The sequence below is a fragment of the Mauremys mutica genome, chromosome 2 (genome assembly GCF_020497125.1).
Source record: "Mauremys mutica isolate MM-2020 ecotype Southern chromosome 2, ASM2049712v1, whole genome shotgun sequence".
NCBI classification, from domain to species: Eukaryota; Metazoa; Chordata; order Testudines; family Geoemydidae; genus Mauremys; species Mauremys mutica.
The window spans coordinates 155635899-155658252 of record NC_059073.1 but is presented as its reverse complement, the minus strand read 5'-3'; the positions used below and the strand labels follow the sequence as shown (position 1 = coordinate 155658252).

The 22354-nt window shown below is 41.0% G+C and overlaps 2 long non-coding RNA genes across 5 annotated transcripts in view; one reads left to right on the top strand and one right to left on the bottom strand.

Moving 5' to 3' along the window:
* Nucleotides 1-2935: 2935 nt before the first annotated feature.
* On the bottom strand, nucleotides 2936-15768 carry LOC123364958. Of its 2 annotated transcripts, none has more exons than XR_006577373.1 (3): nucleotides 15713-15768; nucleotides 5731-5844; nucleotides 2936-3198 (listed from the first exon to the last, which is right to left on the bottom strand). It is a non-coding gene; the product is annotated as an uncharacterized LOC123364958 (long non-coding RNA). The 2 variants fall into 2 exon arrangements; XR_006577372.1 differs by lacking the exon at nucleotides 15713-15768 and adding an exon at nucleotides 11157-11549.
* A 1704-nt stretch (nucleotides 15769-17472) lies between these two features.
* The window catches only part of LOC123364959, a 53262-nt gene continuing 48380 nt past the window's right edge, over nucleotides 17473-22354 (top strand). For all 3 annotated transcript variants that reach the window (XR_006577375.1, XR_006577376.1, XR_006577374.1), the window contains exon 1: nucleotides 17473-17560. This is a non-coding gene — a long non-coding RNA (uncharacterized LOC123364959). The remainder of the gene's footprint in view (nucleotides 17561-22354) is intronic.

The window sequence follows — 22354 nt, the reverse complement described above, 5'->3', positions numbered from 1 at the left end:
AGGGAAGGGGAGGGGGAGGTGAGTCCCTCTTTGTGTTGAGTCGAGGATTTGACTCGGTGTGTATCTCTCCGGAGTAGGCTGGAGAGAGGGAAGGGGGGGAGGGGAACTGGCTGTTTCTCTCTCTCTGGTTAGATTCAAGGGGTTTGAATCTGGGTTCCCCAGGGGAAGTTTGGGGGACAGGCAGTGTGTTACCCACTTTAAACTTAACTGGTGGCAGCAGAACCGGATATAGACTAGGATTAGTTTAGAGGAGCCCATGCAGGTCCCCATCTTGGAACCCAAAAGCTCCAAGTGGGGGAGAAGACCTATGACATCCCCAGAGACCAGGACACAACAACTCACAGCAGTACCAGACCCTGCCAGAAAAACAGGTGCAAAAACTGCAGACATATCTCCACTGCTACAATGATCAACACCCCCCACAACACGCCTTTTAAAATCGATGGGTCCTACACATGCCTGTCACAACATGTGATTTATCTCATTCAGTGTCCAGATGCCCCAATAGCAACTATGTGGGTGAAATCAGGCAATCACTATGCCCTCGAATGAACTCACACAAGAAAATGGTAAAAGACAAAACACCATATCACCTGTAAGTGAATACTTTCACAAAGCAATCAATCTATATCTGACCTCTCAGTCCTCATCCTCAAAGGAAACCTTCACAACATGTTCAAAAGATAAGCCTAAGAGCTTAAATTCATAACTTTGCTAGACACTAAAAATCATGATCTTAATAAAGACACTGGATTTATGGCTTATTACAGCAATCTATAACCCATTAACAAACCCCCTTCCCCAATTTATTTCCCCTCAAGACTACAAAGTTGTTAACAGGCCCCTTCACTTTGAATGTTCCCTTAAAGCATGTGATAGCTATCTGTTCAGTCTTGTATTTAGCTGTGATGCTCTCAGTATCTTTTCCAGACCTGGAGAAGAGCTCTGTGTAGTTCAAAAGCTTCTCTCTCTCTCTCACCAAGAGGAGTTATCCAATAAAAGATATTACCTCAGCCACCTTGTCTCTCCAATATCCTGGGACCAACACAGTTAAAACAACGCTGCATACAATTCTGATGAACTCCTTTTCCACTTACATTTTCTTTCAATGGGATTGTCTACCAATTCCAAATATTTTGATGGCTATTATTCTTATTCTGCTGCTTTCGCTCTTTCTTTTCCTTAGATATCTTGAATTCTGCCATTTCATGATCTGTTAGTGAGAATCAAGTCTAAAATGGCTCTCTGGTGGTTACTTCCTCCACCTTCTGAAACAAAAAATATGTGAAATACATTCCAAGAATTTACTGGATGTCTTGTGTTTTGCTATATTACTTTTCCAACAGATATCTGGGTAATCAAAATCCCCCATTACTACCCAGTCTTGTATTCTGGATATTCCTGGTTTTTGTTCTAGAAATGCTGATGCCTCCTCTTCCTCCTGATTTTATGTTCCATAGTAGACCCCCTACCATGATGTGACCCCTGTGTTCCCTCCCCCCATTTCTTCTTCACCAAGAGGTTTTCAATTGGTCTGCTGTCACCTACTTCTGGAACAAATGTATATATTAGGGCTGTCAATTAATCACAGTTAATGCCTGTGATTAACTGAAAACAAAATTAATGTATTGTTAATTAATGGTGTTAATCACATACTTCTGGGTGTGAAGGGAGGCTTTGGCTGTGGAGGGACCTGACAGCCTGTGGCTGGCTCCTTGCTCCAGGGGGTACCTCACAGAGAATAGGGGTCTGGTGAGCTCAGCCACCCTGCAACAGCCTCTCCTTCTCTGCCACATGCTGAGTCTCTGAGGTAAAATCCACCCTCCCTTGCAAACAAGGGCTCACTCAGCAGCAGGGATCCCACCTAGCTCAGTAAAAGGAGGCGAGACTGGCCAGCCCAGTACCAGAAACTATCCTTACAGAAGCAGTGGCAAGACCCTTGCCCTCCTCCTGCACAAATCATTGTGCTTATACCTTCATGTTAAATAATCTTTCCCTGTAGCTGTCAAATCTTTTTTTCCCCTGCCTCAACTTATGTTCTTTCATATGTGAAACTACTGGAGGCAGTGATAATATAAATTCAATTTATATCTTCAGTCCAAGCTTCTGTGTTACTAGTTTTTTCTTTTTTCTCAACTCCCCTTGAAAACTGTCTTAGGAAAAGGAGGTTCTAAAATAAGCAAATAAAATTAAATTAAATAGATCCCAAATGAACCAACAGCAACATGTTCAGTATGTTTTACTATACTTACCTTTCTTCCTCACAGGGCACTGGGGTAACTAGCCAATGTAAGCATGGTGCTTTAAAGATGTGAATTATTATACAAGTATTATAGGCTGGAATTTTCAGTGGAGGCCTAATGGCACCTACCTCCCTTTGACCCAGCCATGGTGAATGTTTCAAAATATTAACATATGATATAATCATAAATGTTCTCTGTCACACCACTATAATAGCAGAATAGCAGCTGTTATGGTTCTCAGGATACCGAGGACTGAGAGTCCCCATTATTACTGCCTCCAGCCAGAGGGAGTCTTGCTTGTGATAGCTGGGTGTTAGCTCCTGCTACAGCACTAACCTTTCAGCCACTCAAGCATTCTCCTTTGGGCTATGCCAGCCCTGTCTCTGCCTTGCAAATTAACAATAGGTGCACCCCAGGCCCCAAGTCCCTTTTGAAAGTTCTTCTGTCATATGCAGGCCCTGACACTGGCTACTCACAGAAGTCCCAGATGCTCTGTCCCTAAAGGAGCAGTATACACCAATTTACTATTTTTTACCTTAAAACTCCACTCCTGTATAACACACACAGCACTTTTGAGCACTTATAATAAAACAAAAGAAGGTTTATTTGAGAAAATAGAGATTCCACTGGAAACAATAGATAGAAACAAATGGTTACAATACAAAAGAAAATCATACATGCAAATTAGGGCCTTCAGTTACTATTTACCTTTCCTATCTAATAAAGTATGTTTCCTACCCCCGAAGTTCAGTCTGTTGCAGAATTGGTTGGCTTCACAGGAACCAGGATTCAAACGCTCATGAAATCCCTCAGCGCCCCATGGTATTTCCTCAGTGAATGGATACAGTGTGCCTCTCTCCACTCTGTTATACTGAAACAGTCTTGTGTCTTTATTCATGACTTTGTTGCTCTGTCTGAACAGGATTGCAGCTGGAACCACTGTCCGGTGTTATATCTGCAAGTATTGGCAGGTAAGTAATAGGAAGTCACTTAATCAACATGCTTTAGACTTTGTTTGTTTCTTTATACCCCAAACAAGGCCACATTCCTTAGGCACAAGAACTTGCACAGAAATTCAGTTTTAAAGGGCCTGATCCCGAGAACTACTTTGCATCTGGACCTCCCAGTAACTTCTCTAGGACCAGGATTTCTGGATCAGGCCTTAAGAGACGGGAAAAAGGAGTAGACTGAACTGATTGTTCTGAAGCTTCTGTTCAGTAGTAAGTTTTTCATTTCCTTTACATAATTGCAAATTGAGAGAGAAAAATCTGCCCAACTTCCACACACCTCATACAATAGACACTACCAGTTGTGTGAAACTGAAGACCCGCTGTTCCATTTTGCTGTGGAAACTGCACTATGAAATATGTGAAAACTGTGCTAAAAGCAGCCAAAATGAATGGTTTAAATGCACTTTCAGAAACACATTAGAAATAATGAGTTCCCTTTTAGATTCACGTGGCAAGTTAGCCCTCTGGAACTGGCATGCTCCGTCCTCATTACAAAGTTTTATCTTTAAAATCTTTAAAGTTTTTTTTAAGTCTTATAAAAAGGCCCTAAGGTGCTGAGATTTTAGCGTTCTAGCAATATGTTTGAAGTCATAAGTAAGGAATGTGCTAAACCTGCTATCAATTAAGTAATGAGAAATCCAGGAACAGGGCTTACCCTGGCAGAATTGTTCAGTTTTAAAAAGGATTAAACAGACAAGCAGAACTAGCAGTGGTATATGTAAACCAACATTTCAGAGGGCATAAACACCAGTGTATGAGATGTCAAAACCTGGGACATTTTTTTAATACTATTACAACAGTGCATTTGGCTGCAGAAATTATAAGTAGCTGAGAAAGAGTGCATGATATTAACTGGAGCAAAAAGAGTGAGCACAACTTGAGTTAACTAGATTTGGGACAAAGGAAGGCTTCCCAAGATAGGGGTGATTAGTTTCTGGAAGCATTCATTTCTCTTGTTTCATACAAGATTCATTTAGTCCTGTTTGAATGAACTCAAACCTGAAATGCAACCCAGGCCAAACTATGTTTTTTGCTTGGTTTAGAAATGGAAGCTGAAAGCATACAAAACTGTAGAGCAGGGATCGGCAACCCTTGGCATGCGGCTCACCAGGGTAAGCACCTGGGCCAGTTTGTTTACCTGCCATGTCCGCAGATTTGGCCGATCGTGGCTTCCACTGTCCGCGGTTCACCACTCCAGGCCAATGGGGGCTGTGGGAAGGGTGGCCAGCACATCCCTTGTCCTGCGACACTTCCCGCAGTCCCCATTGGCCTGGACCAATGAACCGCGGCCAGTGTGAGCCGCGATCGGCTGAACCTGTGGATGCGGCAGGTAAACAAACTGTCCCAGCCTGCCAGGGTGCTTCCCCTGGCAAGCCGCATGCCAAAGGTTGCCGATCCCTGCTGTAGAGTTTCTCTGGAACTATAAGCTAGGTTCTCCTCCTCTCCACAAAAAGCAGGGACTTCCTCCTTACTTCTTGGAGTCTTCTTGGAGATGTCTGGAGTTCACATGCTCCCTTGCTCTCAAGGAGTTTGGATGTCTCTCTCATGGCATACTCCCCCTTTACAAACTCATTAGGGGAAATCTAGCTGACCCACTTCCTGATTGCTCTGTCTTCTGGGGGATCCAGCAAGTTAGGCCTGCTGTCTTTCCACCTCCCCAGTAAAGATCTTCTGGAGAGGGAGAAGAGATCTACCTGTCATGAAATTCTTCAATAATTGGACCTTTGAATTACCACCGTCTCACACTGACATTGTCTGTGGTTAAGAGATACGCCTACTCAACTGTAATTTAACAATCCAGCATGCCATTTTGGTTTTGATATCTGGAGAACTATTGCCTCTGAAATTTGTCATTTCAAGGGATGCCACTCATTTGAATTCCAAAGTTACCTGTATTTCACACACATCTGGTTCACAAAACGATGTTTGGTGGTGAAAATGACTTTGATAAAAACAATCACAAAATGGGGATTCTAGAGTTTACACCAAAGGAATGGATGCAATAATATTTTAAGATTTCTGCATGAATAACTGTCATCCTCAATTTGGGGCTTTGTTTCATGTTGGATCTTGCAGCTTGGACTTAATAGATTTGACAGGTCTGGGAGAACTCACTCGTGATCATGCGCCACTAGGCAAGGGACCCTGAGGTAGGGGTGCTTTAACAATTTGTATGATGGGGGTGCTGAGAGCCACTGAACCAAACTGTAAACCCTGTATACAATAGAAACCACTTCAAACCAGGGGGTGCTGCAGCACCCCCCTCACTCCTAGTTCCAGCACCTATGCCCTGAGGGCTCACAACAGGGACTAAAGTTAGCACCACCACACTCCGATGCTCTCCTTTTCTTTTTGTTGATCATCCCCCTCATCTTCATCCCCCTTTCCTCTAACTCTATTGGATTTGAGTAGCTGTGCCACAGAATAGTAAAGAAAAGATTAACTATGACCATAGGCAAATGTACAGCTCATTTTACCTGGTCTATAATGATGATCTGATGCACTTTCAGTCAGAAGCATCCTTTTCAACCAGTGTTTCAGTATAGTCCCTGGCTACTTCTGTACTTGTAAGGGCTGCCTGCACTCTGACTCTGTGAAGGATACCAGAAACAAACCCAGCTTAGAGAAATATGAGAAACTGCCAATGAGAGGTTAGATTGTCTTGTGGTTAGGACACTGAAGTTGGATTCAGGGGACCAGGATCCAGTTTTCATCTGTCACAGACACCATGTATGACCTTCCATCAATAACTTGCTGTCAGTGCCTCAGCTCCCCCTCCCAGGCAGGCTATGAAGTTAGTGTATATGAAGCATTTTGATTACACGAGTACTACAAAAAGTCCTATAAATAAATTGTGTGCTTTTTCTGCCTCTCCCCTCTGCCAAACACTTTCGGCAGCTATGGGCCCAGCTATGGCCCCTTAAAAATGCTGTCTCTTGTAGGGTAGTGACTTTTGCTTTAAGGGAATTTTGATTTTAGGGTTTTGCCTGTCTCAAGACAAAATTAAATAGTAGTACCCTGGCTGAGGTACTGCATTCATAGACCTCAGTCTCAACCCACAGTCTTCAGTAGAACAGCTCCCTTCACCTATAGGTTGCAAAGAGCATTACAAAAGATTAACAAATTAATGCTGGAATTTTTGCTAAAGGCAAAAAAAAAATCTAAGGAAAGAAACAAATGGAAACTCTGCTCTTCCAACCTCTGTCTATACAAAGATGGAAGAGCAATTCTGGAAACTATGGAATTCCAAATCATAGTGATCCCTTTTTACCCAAGTAGCTAGCCAAAGTTTGGAGCCTTCATGGTGCTCCAATTGAGGGTAGAAATTGATGATGGAGTGTAGAATTTTCTTTGATGTAATCTTGTTTATTAACAAGGAATGTTCAAAGTCCTAGCTCTTTGAATACAGTATGAACAGAAAATGGGGATAACTCCTTTCCTTACAAACCCAAGCGTCCTTAGCCAGCACTGGACCCAGATGTTACCTCTAGGTTTCTCCCAGGGTCACACTGTGCTTACAAGGCTGCTGGCTTTCTTCTTCTCCCTGGAGTCTGTTTGTTCTCTGCCCACCCCCCAGTGGAACCCTTCACCTACCTGCTGGTAGTTTCTCCTGTAAACTTGACTTTTATTTCTAAGATTCACTCAGGTCTACCTGAAAATTTAGAGGGGATCCTGATTTTCTTTTGGAAAGGATGAAGCACTGGTCACTCCAGGTGAGGCCCACCATGCAATTGGATAGGGAGAGAATACATGGACAGGAGAGAGAGAGAGAGAGAGAGAGAGCTCTTTCCCCTGTGTCATTTCAACATGACCATAATGGTTACAAAACTGGATTTGCCAATTAGAAGTTGAGAAGGAGTTGCTTTAGCAAAGTAGCTGAGAGAAAGGTTACGCACGTTCATGCCAAAATCAGTATTGCAAGACTGGTGGGGGCTATTTATTCTCTCTCAACTCCACCTTTGTCATATTATTTTATAACCCCAGAATACGTTCTGTTTCTTAAAAAAAGTGGCAGAACAAAGTCCCTTTTTTAGATAGGGATGAAGAGAGACTCAGAAACTCCCACTTAGCTATGGCTGTGGGATTTAGAATCCGTACCCAAATTCAAGTTTCGTGGTACTTTTAGTTTAAAAAAAAACTAAAACAAAAACAAACACCTAAAACCCCAAAACAAACCCTCACCCTACATCCAACTTTGTGGTGTTATAAATTAGGATCCAGATTTGAAGATGGCCAAGAGTGGAGATTGAGTTTACAAGTTGAAGAGCTACTTGGTATATTTTAAAATATCCTTCTTCATAGAAAACTGAGGCATCTAGTGCCTACAGGCTGCACATTGTTTTCCTCCACCAGCTTTGTATGAAGAACTGCTTGGATGAATAAGGGTGTACAGTGTTGGGGGGGAGACTTTCAGAAACCCCCACTCAACTTTGGCAGAGTTAGTCACCAAAGGCACACTACAATTACAAAGCTTCAACCTGGATTCTTAAGTATTGGTCAAGGGCCAATATGTTTTTGGTCTTTATAAAGTCTAGAAGCCTCAATAGTTCATTATTTCTACTGTTTTGTTGTTGTTGTTGTTTTTGTTGTTTTTTAATAGACAAGTTAAAATCACTTTGTGTATTTTAAGAGATCAGGATTGAGACTTTAAAAATATAAATAATGTCATATTATGAGCTATCTATATTCTGGAATTTTTAAAGTTACTACCAATATATTATGCATTTTCTTCAGTTTTCTAAAAGTATGTAATGCTTTAATGATAAAAGTGAGGGGAACAAAGCTATAATCAAAGAAAGCAAAAACAAGAGAATTCATGCTCAGAAGAGTATTGTAAATGGGGTGGGAGCTGATGGGCGGTGATGATGTAGAAAAGCCAGCCAATCCCTAAACCACTATGTTTTAATAATGGGTTATGAAGTTTTCATTAGCATTTTCTTGTGACTTTTAAAGCAAGACTACCATCCTGTGGCTATCATGCACAACTGCTACCTGAAATCATTAGCAAAAAACACAAAGGAACTTATGCCTGCTCTCTTTAAATTGCTCAGTTCTGCTTCCAGTTAGTGTTAATCACATCAGTCTTTATTCAGGCAAGACTCTCCCATTCGAATCAATGGACGTTTTGCCTAAGAATTAAGTCTGTTGGATTTCACTCTATGCATAGGTGGCACAGCAAATAAACAGCAATCATGCACCACTGAGCACAGGTATCTTGTAAAATCCACTATGTCTTTGGTTACTCTGTTATATCATGGGAGCAACTAGATGTCACAACCAAGATCAGGGCCCCATTGCACTAGTCATTGTATAAACATAGTGAGGGAGTCCTGTCCATGAAGAACTTATACTCTTTACCTGTTCTTTTTTTCCCCAGGCATTATTCCCTTTTATACAGATGGGAATTTGGGCCATATTAAGTGATTTGCCCAAGGTCACACAATGTCTGTGGCCAGGGGCGGCTCTAGGATTTGTGCCGCCCCAAGCAGGGCAGCATGCCGCGGGGGGCGCTCTGGCGGTCGCCGGTCCTGCGGCTCCAGTGGACCTCCCGCAGACGTGCCTGCGGATGCTCCGCCGGAGCCACGGGACCGGTGGACCCTCCGCAGGCACGTCTGCGGGAGGTCCACCGGAGCCGCCTGCTGCCCTCCCGCGGGACGCCGCCGCAAGCGCGCGCTTGGCGCACTGGGGTCTGGAGCCGGTCCTGTCTGTGGCAGCACCAGGAATTAAACTGATTGCCAAATCCCAGGCTAGCAACTTAATCACAGGGCCGTCATCCCTCCGAAGTGCACACGTATAGCAGTAGGGTTTAGCTTTTTAGCTGTATCTGATAATAGAATTAATCTCATTGCTGGGTAAGTCCCTGCCCTGCCATAGGTTTCCATGGTGAGGTTCAGTTGTGCAAAGGGACCAGAGGCAAGACAGGTGTGTTGCACAGCTCAGCTGTATAGCAGCTTCCTGTGCACCAGCACAAAGAGGTTGGTTAATTATGAGATAGGATATCCTGAAGAAGCCATGGAAAGAAACTGCCTTCAGTTATTGGAGGTTCTAGTCTTTCCTTGTCTGACTTACTACTTCCAATGGAGACTAGGTTGGAGGTCATGAGCCAGGTGACAACTGTTGACATCAGTTCTGATATTGCTTTTCAGTGGAAGTGCTCATCTGACATGATAAAAAAGCATTTTCCCCCACAGTTGCATGTTTGGTCAGGCTGCTCCCTTATCTATATCCATGATCATCTTGCAACAAAAGAGGATTACTCTTCTCCATGGATGATACAAGGACAGTTGTGACCAACAAAGGCATTTGAATGTAGCCAGACCCATAGCCTGAGCCAATACTATTTCAACCAAGGGACTGACAGCTCAAGAACTCCCTGATGTTTACTTTTATGCGTGTCTATACTCCCTCCCCATACACACACCTTTTAGGAATTCTATTAAACTGCAGTTGGCAGGAGATTGTGCTTTTTCTTTGGTGACCGCCTACATAGTAAAATTCACTACCCTGCATCTCTGTACCATCCCATCCCTTCCCCTCCCTTTAAATTTGAAAAGTGTCCTCTGAACTGTTTTGGTACTACAGTAGTAAACTAATATTTAGAATCCTTCCCTTTCTGTATATGATTGCCTATATATCCATTTATTTTGCTAACAGTTAAATCATTTTATGATTTAATTATGAATTACTCAGAGCTCCTTGGATGGGGCAGTTTATAAGAGTTGTTTTTATTTTATAATGCCAATCCACACTTCTATTTGAGGTTAGGAGGTATGTTAGGCCTTAGTAAAAGCCAAGTATCAAGTTGGCTTTTTAGGTATATTTGCCTGAGCCCAAGTCCCAGATTTTAAACACCCCCAATGTTTGAGGCTCTTTTAGTCCCAGGCCATAACATTTGGATCTGTATCCCATTTCAAATATATTGTCTTCCTAATGATCACAGCACATCACAGGAGGTGCTCAGAACCTTGCAGAATCAGTGCATATTGTACTAAATGCTTTTTTTTGCAGGAACTCAAAACTCACTTTGAGGACATTAGTAGCAAGTTGCACTTTTGAATATAATTGTGAAAAGGACCATGAACCCACTCAACAAAATCATAGCTGTAGACTGGTGAAGGGTTTGATTTCTGATCATTCAACTCTATGTGCTTTAAAATGGTAAAGAATGCATTTTAAGGTAAGGGAAACAGGAGGATGGGTGCTAGTGCTTGGCATTAAGCTGAATGAACATGGACACTGGTAATACTAAAGCAGAGGAAGCCTTCTCAATTTATATTTCTTCTTTGCCATTTTATCTTTTATGTTGTACGAAAAAAGAGAGCTCCTACTGAAAATGCCAAAGGCAAGTGGGAGGGAATTCTGAACTCTTCTCTCCATGTTCCTCTGCTATCTCAAGTCATACGCCTAAAACCATTGTGCGGAACATCTGAAGTATACAGCTCACCAAGGGGCTTGGCTGTATACCCTCTATCAGGGAATTTTCTAGCTTGCTTTTAATAGTTCTTGTGAAGTCTTCTCTGGCTCCACTGAAGGCTGTGCTAGTTAGCTATGAATTTCTAGACTAAACTTTATAATTAATGATATGTTTTTGTTTCACTGACAAAAACTGAAAACTTTTCATTTGTTTTATCCAAAATGATTTTTTTATATGTTTGGTTTGCCCACTGAAATAAAAAAATCAGTTATTTGTCTAGCTGTAGTCACAACACCAGCTTTGCCTGAGACCATGGAAAGCAAGTCTGCAGGAAAAGTCAGTAGTATTTACCACTAGGTATCCACTGGGGAAAAGCTCATTTGACTACACATAGGGGTACCATGAGAGTCACCTTTAAATGAAAATAAATTTAAATAAAATAAAATCTAAAGACCCCTTAACTCAAAAGGAAATATAAAGACTGCTTACAGGACTTGGCAGTTGTTTCAATAGTAGGAGGGACATACAACTGGTTGGTTGAGTACATCAAGTGGCATGAGAGACAGAGGAGATACTACAGGAAAACCATCTGCATTCTTCAAGCAAGCTTTGCTATAGACTGACCCCGTATGTCATGGGTCCCCACATGGGACAAAATTTTGAAGCGCTGGATCAATGCTACATTTAAAAACAAACACATACACATCTTTGGCAGAGATCTCTAGCCTAGCTTACACCTTGGAATTAAATGCCATGTCATAACCAAGGCTGTTGATAATCTCTTCTTTCTCTGACCAATTGAAACAGCAGAGTATGAATACTCCAATATATTGTCTGCTTCCAACTGGGATAATAGATCTCCTAGGAAACAAGGTAGCTAAGGACTCTGCTCCATCTTCTTCCTAGGGCCCAAGCATTCTAAAAACAAAGCACTCAACTAGAAGCCACAGTTCAGAATGCAACCCTAAATTCTACCTTAACAGCCATTCCCATAATGAAGTTTTTAATGTCTCTGACATCAATTCAGCTGGAGAACAATTGTCTTCATGTTTTATGAACCTCTCATAGGGAGTTTTAGCTTCACATGCAACAGTCAACTTTACCTATATTCCGCTTTAGCTTTTGGCCCACCTACCTCTCTAAGGCAAATGGGTTAGTTAACATTGGAGGGGAGAAAAGGAGTCAGGTATAGGGCTGCCCAGAAAATAAGAATTCTAATTTGTGAAAGATTGAGGTTTCAAAATTTGTTTTCATTCCTCACTAGAAAAAAATGAGGCCTTTTATTTTTTTTGGTGGGGGCGGGGGGGAGTCCATGAAAACTATGAGAGAACCCAGAATGACCAACAGTGTGGTGGTTATGGTACATACGCTATATTTTTTCACCATTACTAAAATGTAAAGCTGCCTCTGGCTTGTAAGATTCCAAGGTAAATTCAGTTATGTCTGTTGAGCTCAGAATTACCTCAATGGAGTCTTAAAAAGCCTCTTCAGTTATTCAGCCATGCAGGGTTCTCTGTATTTTGAGGAAGCATTTCTCTATTGGATTCGGCTATATAAAGTAGATATCAGCCTTATGAGTCTCTGTAACACATTCAACTTTCCCTGGATAGAGAGTTTGTGTTGGATGTCACGCTTGTGGGAATGTTGCTGAGTAATACATCATAAACAAAACTGATGAACTTTGGTGTTGAGGAGTCACATATCCTATTGAAATCAACAGGAGCTAAAGGGTTCAGCATTTTTCAAAGCGTCTGGCACTTATTTCAGTTGGAACACCTTTGCTTAGCATTTGTACCTGTTTGTGAAGACATTCTTCCATGCCATTCCCAGAAGTACCGCCTCATAGAATACTCCTAATCTAGATGATTATTGAAAATACCAATTGAAATATTCTTGGGTTGCTCCCTTTTTTAAAGCAAATAGTCAAATGTCACTACAATAGCACTTAGATGTGGATAGTGGGTGATGGGGTTGCCTTTTTACTTTGACTGCTAATTGAATATTAAACCCATTTGAAAGCACTTTGTAATCTATAGTGATCCTATATAAAAATATAGACCTGCAACCCTTTATTATGCTTTATTATGCTATTTATGGCAGATTACAAAGGGCTAGATTGTAAAAACCTCCCTTTCCCCTCCTCCCCTGTCCACATAGCCTATAGTAAGACACAGAAATGCCAGGACTAACAGAAAAGGGGCAGGAGGCAAGCAGGTAGAGCCATACAGAGCTGGCTAGCTGTGCTGGGGCAGGGAGAATATGTTTACCTTAGAGATATACAAATAAGGAGGCACAAATTATTACAATTGAAGAGTTCTAGGAGGCCTTCCAGCTCTTTGACAAAGAGGTGTAACAATGTTGCCAATGCCAACAAGTCTCAGGGTATTTCTTTTTTCATAATTCCATAGCTTCTGGAGTCATGTGATTACATGACCCTCTGCGCTTTCATTTAGAAAAAATAGTTAGCCCTTATGAGTGTAGAGAGAAGTTTGACACATGAACTCTAAAGGCTCAAAATGCAGAAAGCAAGTCAGAATAATTTATATAAGTATTAAATGTTCTCTCTTTTCAGTAATGTCTGCTAACTTTTAGGCTTCATGTTCATATCTTCATTCTGTATTGAAAATTGAGAAATCACCCTAAAATATAAGTATCTTTAAAGTATTCAGGCAGTATGGCTCATTTAGAATATAAAGAGAGCTCTGCATTATGGGGCTATATTTCTATCATAGAATTCTAGAGCTATCCATCACAATGAAAACAAATATTATTGTTTGTACAGTCAGCAGAACTTTGATGGAATTATAGGTGCATCAGTAATTCAAAGTCTGATTCAATATCCTTGTATTATATGAAATAATCAATCAGATCTATGTCCACACTCTTCCCCTTACTCCCTACCACATCCCCTAGAAAGATAGATGATAGTGTGTGACCAGCCCAGGATAAATAGATTTTCCCGAAACTTCCTTCTCCCTGCTCACAGAATTTCAGCTGATACCTCCACCTCCGGTTTGACTGCTCTGGGACCCACTCATCTTTCCACTGCAAGACTGAGTTCTCCTTCCCTCCCACTCCAGGGGCTACTGGAGTGAGGAAGGGTGGAAGGAGAGGCGATGGGTTGGTTAAAAGCTATTGGAAATGGTAATGCTACTTGCTGGACGCTTACACTTTGAGAACAGTAGAACAGTACTTTCCTTTTTCATAGCTACATGCAGTCCATCAATTCATTAGCAGACAATTGTTTCCTATTTTAAAGCAGGATGGAGACTTACAATTTCTGCTTTCCCTGATTTTATTTTTCTGAACTGTAGATGTCACTCTAGTGCTGCCCTACTGCTAAGCCCTGTTACTGGCCTTACATTAAAAGACAAATATGGGGAGGAAGGGAACCTGGAAATCAAGGACTGAGCCTTAATATTCAGAGAGGTAAATAATTTATAAGAGGCTACTGCTTAGCCTGGAATGAGAGGAACTTCACTGACACATCAGTAAGTGTTAGTTATTGTTTTTGTGTTGATAGTTATAAAGTTTGCTTCTTGGAATACTTTTTTGAATATTCTAATTGATTAAAATATTACTTTAGAACATATGGTTCTTGTGAATGCCAGCCTGTTTGAATCCTGGGGACTTGTGAATGCCAGAATGACAGCTATGGGGGCTTCCACCTTCTGTTTTATCCCATCCACAGATCAAGCATGGGTGTGTTAACCCTGTAAATTTTACTAGATTGCCCCAACTACCAGGGGATTAAGCTGAACCACGGTGTGGAAGAACCACCTGCAGCAGAGTAATTCATTCTGTGTTTGTGTAAGCCCTTGCTCAGTGGGGTACTTATACATATGCACAATTTTAAGTATGTGAGTAGTGCCAATAAAGTCAGTGAGACCACTCATGCTCCAAAAAGGTATGAGAATACATACATTTTTCTTAAATGATTCAAAAAAACACTTATGATTTTAAATTGCATCCATTTTAGTTTGCTCCCCAAGCATTTTTTTTTTTTACACTGAGGGACAACATAAGAAGTTTTTAGCCCACACGAAGGTCAAGTTTTATAAAAGCTCAATATTTACCACCACCTCCTGCACCAGCATGTTCTTATTTCAGCACCTAAATTTGCTCTTCTGAAATCTGCCAACAAATTCAGATACAACACAGTTAAAAGCATTCAGGGTATTTGAGAATATGAGTTTGAGTGCTACACAGGAAAAAACAGAATTTGAAGTCTCCCAAATACTATTTTTCCCCTTTTCAAAATGAAAAAAAGAAGCCTAAACTTTAAAGGTCAGATTAAATGAAAAAGAGGGAAAGGGTTTTTTTCCCTTTTCAAAACTTCTTTTGTTAACATGTGGGGTCATGAACGGACTGACAGTTAAGAAATCTGATGTTTTCCCTTATGCTTGGCTACTTTTTACTATCTTCCCAATGTTCTTGACTGACCAGAGTAGGCTGGCTGCTCTAAGAATTAAAGTAATTTTGTGTCCTTATGCCATTACTTTTTCCAATGGGAAAAAATGAAGCTCTGTAAAATTTCTGATTCTCTAAATATAATACTTTAAAGACTAATTCTCCCATAAGCCATAATCTCCAGTTAATAACATTGGGAATGTTCCATGTAAGCCAGTCTGAGTCAATTTGTTTACAGTAAGGGTAAGGAAGGGTTGGGTGTGAATTGAAACCACTTTACCCAATTCTCCCAAACCTACCCTGACTATTGTGAGCTCAGTATGATATACACTGAATTGTAGTGCAACCACAACATTATTGTTCTGCTGTAGCTCCAACCCAGAAGAGCCTTGCTTTCCAGAAACATACACCTGGAGCCTGCTAGAAGTTGGGTTCAGGGAAAGGCTTGCTATTGCTAAACTAAGGGTTTACTTTACTTGAACTTTAAAGCAGCTTAGGGTAGCACATGAATTTAAAGTGCAATAGTTGCTCCTGACCACCCCCACATGTAGACATTATTACTTTGGAACAAGACTGCCGTGTTCCTCTTTAGCTTAACCTCTGGATAAAGCACTGTTGGGCTTGGCTACACTTACGGTTTGCAGCGCTGGTCGTCCAGCTGTGTAGGAGCAGCGCTGGTGTGTGGCCACACTCACAGCTACCAGTGCTGGTGTGTGGCCACATTTGCAGCACTGTTGGGAGTGCTGCATTATGGGCAGCTATCCCAGCATTCAAGTGGCAACAACGTGCTTTTCAAAAGAGGGGGGTGGAGGGTGGTGTACTGTGACAGGGAGCGGGGAAGAGAGAGAGAGTGGATTTTTGGAGCCAACACTGTGTGTTAGTTTCCTGGATTGAAAAATCACAAAATGTTCGCGAACCCTTAGTCTTAACTCTTAATTGCAAACAGCCTGCCTCGAACACGGACTCCCCGCTGTTTCACTCACTCCCTGTGGTGTACTGTGACAGGGAGCGGGGAAGAGAGAGAGAGTGGATTTTTGAAGCCAACAGTTTAGCTTCCTGGACTGAAAAATCACAAAATGTTCACGAACCCTTGGTCTTAATTGCAAACAGCCTGCCTCCAACGCTGTTTCTCTGTCAAGCAAACATTCACTCCCTGCCTCTCATTTGATCGTTCACAGCCAGGTACAGATAGCTCCTGTTTGCTGTGATCAGTGTTTGTTTTTTAGATAAGCAGTTCAACGGAGCTCCGATCGGAGTTCACAACAAAACAAAGAGAGGCTGCATAACAAAACAAAGAGTAATTTAGTTAAAAGCTTTCTGGGATATCTCCTTATTCCCTGGAGGCCAATAAAAGCGCTGGTGTGTGTCCACACTTGATAAGCAGCGCTGGATCACCAGCGCTGCATTCGCTACACCCCAACCTGGCCAGGTGTACAGCCAGCGCTGCAGCCAGGGAGTTGCAGCGCTGGATGTGCCTTGCAGGTGTGGACGGTTACTAATTGCAGCGCTGGAAAGCCTCTACTAGCGCTGCAACTTGCAAGTATAGCCAAGCCCGTTGATTCAGAATAAGAATGTCCACACATGACGTTGGTTAGGAACAACTATGTATAGATAAGCCCTAAGAGTTAACTCTGACCTTCCAAAGCTTGATGTATAAAGCCTAAGTCTTGAATCTGTCAAACTGGGACAGAAATTTCTTACTAAACTCCAAATGCATTTGGCATTTATATGCGTTTTAGAAGTGTTGCAAGAACAGCCTGTGGGGTATTTTGGCATTCCCACTTATAGTGCAGGCTAGAAAAACGGTAAAAATACTTTTGTGAAGTCATGATACTGGGAACAGGATAGGCTTTCCTTCCCCTCCCAGCTATTCCCTTTGTAATCAGCTGTGCTCTAATATAATGAGTCCCACTTGTATTTAGTCCTTAGTCACTTAACCCTTCTTAACCTTCCATACTCCTACATGATTATTGTTTGTTGACCTTGGTTCTTCCAGGGTAACAATAGCTAAATTGTCCTGATACATTCTTGGAGACATTTATTGACATTTATTTTTCCCCATTCAGAACCTGGAAGTGAAAACCTATCACAAAAGTGGAAAAAAATGCTTTAAAAGTTTGATCTTAGTTTTCAAAATTAAAAATGTGAGGTTGGGAGTTATTTTATTCTAGCTAGTTCACTCATTCTTAATATTAGATTTTTTTCCCCCATAAAGGGAGATTCTGCATCTTTGATGGAGACAGGATCTTAATTTCCATCCCTACTTTCCCTCTCCCCCAACACTTTCCGTAAGCTTTCAAATCAATGTCAAAATTATCTTGAAAGCCAGCCTCCAAGCCTCATAAGTGAGACATTTCCAGCTGAAAGTTCTCACTTCATTGTTAAGTGATCCCATTGTGCCTAAATATTGAAGCAGTCTGTATGCCTTCCATGAGATCATTCATTTTCTCTGACCTAATGGTTCCTCAGGCCATCAAGATGAGGTATGTATTTAGTGAGAGATCCTAAATTAAAGATATTTTTAGCTCTGAGTTCTTTTCCCTCAGCTTTCAGTTAACCCTAGGCTTCTGGTTCATGTCTATTGGCTATATGAAATAATCTTCAATTAGTAAGAAAAAGTTGATGCAAAAGAAAAATAGTATTTTATCACTCCATTTCCCAGGCACATGTTATTCTGCTTTGAGCTGCGTTAAAGTGGGAAAAGCTTAAATGCATCCTTCAAACAACTCCAGCAGAGATGTTTGTGACAATGCATCATGTCAATGTCTTCAATGAAACACTATGGATGCAAATTTTTTTTATGGTGTATCTTGTAATTGCATATAATATATCTGTAAATGAACATGATTCTTTCCGACATAATGTATTATATGAATATGCATTATGAAGCTGTTAACAGTGGACATTTAACAAATCATTGTGTTGACTCTTTTGAGCTTTCCTGTTATAACAGTGTGAACTAGGAAGTCCTTAGTGTTTTTTCTCCTTAAATTATGCCATAAATACTCTTGATTTTCATACAAAAAGGGTAAATTGAAATGCCATTTAAATGCAATGGTCCCCATGAAACACATACATCAGGCGACTATGAAGATATAGTAGTCTACAATTCAAGAAATAGTTTACTGGTCACTAAAAATAAAAACAAGATATCTTAGAAAATTTCATATATTATTGAAATCTATGCAAGGTAAAAAATAGTGTATGTCTTTGCAATTAGAATCATAATACACTAGAAATTTACTGCAAATGCTCACTGTCTCTCCAACAGTATTTCTCAGTGTGGCATGCTATTCTAAACCAATTTAGATACTGAAAAGAGTCTGAGTGCAATATTTAGTATTTTTGTTGATGACCCTGCTTCTAGCCAATTGAAGATCAAGCTCTTAAAATTAATCTATTTGACAGGGAGCTGGTGCAGTGGTCATAATAATCTGTGTTACTTCTGCAGCAGCCAGAGCTTCCAGTGTTTGTGGTTCCCATTTCAAATAAGGTGTGGTGTAGCAATCAAATAAAAAAGGTCACAAATATCTGCATGTGTTTGAGAGATATCATCTCTGCCGCATTTTATTGACAGTCCTGATCTAGCTAAACCAGAGTTTAAGCTGTGTAGTTCTAGGTTTGTGCCCCTAGTTTCTGACCATTCTCCTTTCTAAGAACAGCAACTGTGATCTGATTTTGGGCTAAAGCCTGCAGTCTGAATAATGCTCGTAACCCCAAGTAAAAATTCTCAGAATGGGCCCTAAATCTGGAAGTAATTACCTTGTTGTTGAATCTACTAAACCTACCAGACAAATTGTTAAAACTGAACAGGTTTCTTGAAGCTAATCTTGCACAGTATGTTTCTGCTTCTGCAATGCAGAGATATGTTCCTAGGCAGTGTCCTTCAGAAGAAAAGGTGGTAGAACTGTTAACAAAACAAGTCTCAGACCAGATTGATTCTGCATTTTGAGAAGTGAGTGACTTGCTGAATCTAAGAAAGGAACTTTTAGTGAGGGGGCCAAAATGTCCTCTCCGTTACACTGAGAAAGCACCACTGAAATCTGAATTTACAGTTTTTATTTATAACAATGTATTTGGCTATACAGTTTTACAGATTATGTTTAATCAACTATTTTAGATATGCAAGATTCCCAATACTTTGCATGGACTTATGTCATATAATTTGGGCCTTCTTTGTATATTTTCCCATTGTGTAAATGATATAATAAATAGCTATTAAATGGTGAAGTTACTGCCATTACTAGCATTTGAGGAGTATTGGCTGTCTGTCTCTGGGAAAAGTCTCTCTTGATTTCTTTCCTGAGACAGAGAAATGAGTGACAACCCAATATACTGATTTATATAAGAAACTGGGACTGCCAGTCCAGTTTCAGTGGTGACAGCAGAGGTCTGTTAAAGCAGATTGAGTACATTAGGCAAAAGAAAATATATGGAAGACTGTTGTTAAGTCTGACTAATTTCTGGTAGCTCTTCAGGTGAATGTCAAAGTGTAGTTCTGTTTTGAAGAGCAACTATAAAAAAGAATCTTCTCTTTACTCAGTAGTCTTTTTAGGACTGGAGATCCAATCAGATACCCTACTGACTAAAATACATTCACTGCATTTTAGACTTCTTGGCACTGTGGCTCAGAGAAAACTGGTTTAAGTTGTGCACCATTAACAGAATATGTTTTGCTTGCAGAATCTTGTCTTTTATGCATGGAGATTTTTTACTTAAGCTCAGGCATTATCAATACTATTCAGAATATTCTATTCTGCTTTAGCTAGATCAAGATTGTCCCTTAAAACCTGGCAGTTCAGGAAGATACCTCTCAAAGAAAGAATCTAATGTTTTGAGATTCAAAATGAGCTTGGAGAGCTGTCAAAAACAAAAATCCCCACCACTTGGAAAATAGAGCAGATTTGATCTGAAAGACAGTGAAACAATATGGAACCCATAAAGCCATTTTACAATTTTCAGAGTAGAAATGCACTTTAAAAGTGATTTTGCATTTTTCAGAAAGTCAGGACAAACCTTGATATCAATTCTTTCAAAAATAAAATAAGCGGCAATGTTCAAAGTTCTGTTTTGAGCTATTGCTGAACATGTAATGGCTGCTTCATTTTCCTATGTATTCACTTAATTACTAATACCTACCTCATTTGATTTGTAAAGTGTTTGGGGATTTCTCAAGGATAAAGGGTATTAAAATCAAATCTAGTTCTTGCCAGATTTTAGAAACTATTCTTTCATAGCTTAAATGTATCTCAGAGAAAAGTCAATTATTCCATTGATGTTTATCCCAGTGATATATTTAAAGGCACAATTTTACACAGCCATTTTCATCACGTACTTTGTCATTGTTGATTTTTAAAAATATTTTATGCAGATTACATTCAGAGCTTTATCATCAAATTCCCCTAAAAGATCTCATGCTGTTTTGTTGTCATGCTGTGATTAAGTTTTGTTTGAAATATGCCTTTTTGTAGTTCAAAATATTTCAGGGGAGGTCCCAATGATCCAACAAAGGTCAACTGCAAAGTTTTTGCTTAAAATTGGAAACTTGTTTGTAAAAATACTTGAAAAGGAAAAAGTACAGTGTTTGGTTGTGTAAAATATAATTGGTGCTGCACATTAATTTGATAAACGCTTCATAAGAATGAGACATCTGAGCAGCTGAAATTCTGGTTTCTTTGCTACAATTAATAAAGCCACTCTTTTTATATCCTTGGTTTTTTTGCCCTCAGACTTCAGAAGTAATCCTTTGGGTTGGAAATTTCCATGCTTGGTCACAACCAAGACAATTTTAGAAAATAAGATCACTTGAACCATTTCTGAGCTCTGCATTTGCTGCCGAACAAAACATCTTTTGGGTGAGGTAGTTAGTTTCAGTGGCCAACCCAATTATATTTCTAGGAAAAACATCACAATGTAGCCTTTTTCAACTGGAAGATAGTTTAGGAACCCAGAAGGATTTGGTTATTTCAGATTCAATCTACACTTAACATTATATATTTTTAGCTTTATTTTGGAGAATGTAATTCAGATAAACTAAAATATTGAGACAGGAGGGTGAAGTTCAGCATTTTATTGAATCATTTCATGAAAACTTGGGCTCCAGTCCTGGGAAAAGAACCAAATGGGCACATTCCTTGCCCTTTCCTAAAATTCAATAATTTTCAAACATTCGGGAGTGGCAATACTGCAGTAGGGGTGTTGCCAGATAGACCTAAACCGAAGCCTTTCTCATGGCTATGCTAAAGAATTATACAGCAACACTCACCAAGAAGCTTTGGAAAGTTAGGCTAAGAGAAAAAGAATTGTTATCAAGCAGATTTTATACTCTTATAGAAGAGAAAATATAGCAAGGGGTTACAGCCTATTTCTTAAAGCTGTTTAAAATTGTTTTGTGATTTCTGATTGGTTGTGCCTTGCCAAAAAACATGTTTGTGCTTAACTCTGATAATAAATGAAATGGCAAGAAAGGAGTATATGGGAAACATAGCTCATCTCACAAGTGCATGGGTGTAAGCTGGCGAGTCGGGGCTCAACCCTCCTGCAGACCCGGAGGGGAGCCACACCGACTCGCCCCTTGTCCCCTCTAAATGATGGGCGACAAGAATCAGGGGTTAGCTCAACCCTACGCCTCGGGCCCTCTGGATCCAGGGGCCGGGTGGCAATCAGTCTCCCGAAGGTTTCAGGGGTTCAGACCCTCAGGCAGGGGCTGACCTCAAGGCACACAGTCTATAAGTATACGCCCCGGCCCTCAGTCAGGGCGGGCAGCAGGACAGCAGTCCTTGGGCCCAGACCCTTCTAGCGGGAGCTGGGCACCAGCAAAGTCAATTCGGCCCAGGCTCCCCGGAGCAGGGGCTGGGCAACAACAGAGTCAATATAAGCCCAGGCCTCTGGAGCAGGGGCTGGGCAACAGCAAAGTCAGTATAAGCCCAGGCCTCTGGAGCAGGGGCTGGGCAACAGCAAAGTCAATATAGGCCCAGGCCTCTGGAGCAGGGGCTGGGCAACAGCAAAGTCAATATAGGCCCAGGCCTCTGGAGCAGGGGCTGGGCAACAGCAAAGTCAATATAGGCCCAGGCCTCTGGAGCAGGGGCTGGGCAACAGCAAAGTCAGTATAAGCCCAGGCCTCTGGAGCAGGGGCTGGGCAACAGCAAAGGCAATATCGCAGGCTTCTGTGCCTGAGCGCTGATGTGAGGGGGAAACTGCCACCCGCGAGTGGGGTGGCAGGGGGAACACAGGCCCGCCCACTCCACTGTGTTCCAGCCCGGGGCCCTATTAGCGGC